The sequence below is a fragment of the Echinops telfairi genome, unplaced genomic scaffold (assembly GCF_000313985.2).
Source record: "Echinops telfairi isolate 266 unplaced genomic scaffold, ASM31398v2 ScPeMD7_655;HRSCAF=1070, whole genome shotgun sequence".
In the NCBI taxonomy this organism is placed as follows: Eukaryota; Metazoa; Chordata; class Mammalia; order Afrosoricida; family Tenrecidae; genus Echinops; species Echinops telfairi.
Window position 1 is genome coordinate 27,429,926 of NW_022104553.1, and position 859 is coordinate 27,430,784.

The following is an 859-nucleotide window of genomic DNA, read 5'->3' on the forward strand; positions in this document are numbered from 1 at the left end:
CTGCCCGAGACCTACTCCTAGCGACCCCAGTCTGAGCGCTTCACCGTTTGAGCCATCCATGGACTCCATACTCCCCCTTGATAATTACTGTCAAGTCGATTCATACTCTTTGCAACCGCGCGGCAGAGTAGATCTGCCCCATCTGGTTTCCTAAACCATCATCTTTACAAGAACAGATCGCTTGGTTTGACCAAACACACACCTGTAGAGTCAATTCCTACTCTTGGCAACCCTTTCTGTATAGGGCAGCGGTTCTTAACCTGTGGGTCGTAACCTCTTGGTGAGGGGTGGGGGGTGGGTTTGAACGATCCTATCACAGGGTCACCTAAGACCATTTGAAAACATAAAATATTTCACAATATATTATTACATATTGTTTTGTGATTAATCACGATGCTTAAATTATGTTCAATTTGTAACAATGACAATGCATCCTGCATATCAGCTTTTTACCTGAGGATTCATCACAGTAGCAAAATTATAGTGATGAAGTAGCAACGAACATAATTTTATGGTTGGGGGTCACCACCACATGAGGAACTGTATGAAAGGGTCTTGTCTCGGCGTTAGGAAGGTTGAGAACCGCTGGTATAGGGTCTCCAGGGTTGAAAGCTTTGATGGAGGTAGACAAACACACACACTACACCACCACAGCTCCTGAGCTATAACAGCTCGTGTCAGGTGGGCAGCTGGTTGGACAGGAAACAGGATGCTGCCCAGGCTGATGGTGGGACGAAGTCTGGGTTGGAGGGGGCTGCCTTCTGTCCAGAACTGGCATTTGGGTGACCTGGCCAAGGGCCCTGCTGCTACCGGGGCTGCCCAGGTGCGGGGAACGACCAGGTCTGAGTTGCACATTTTG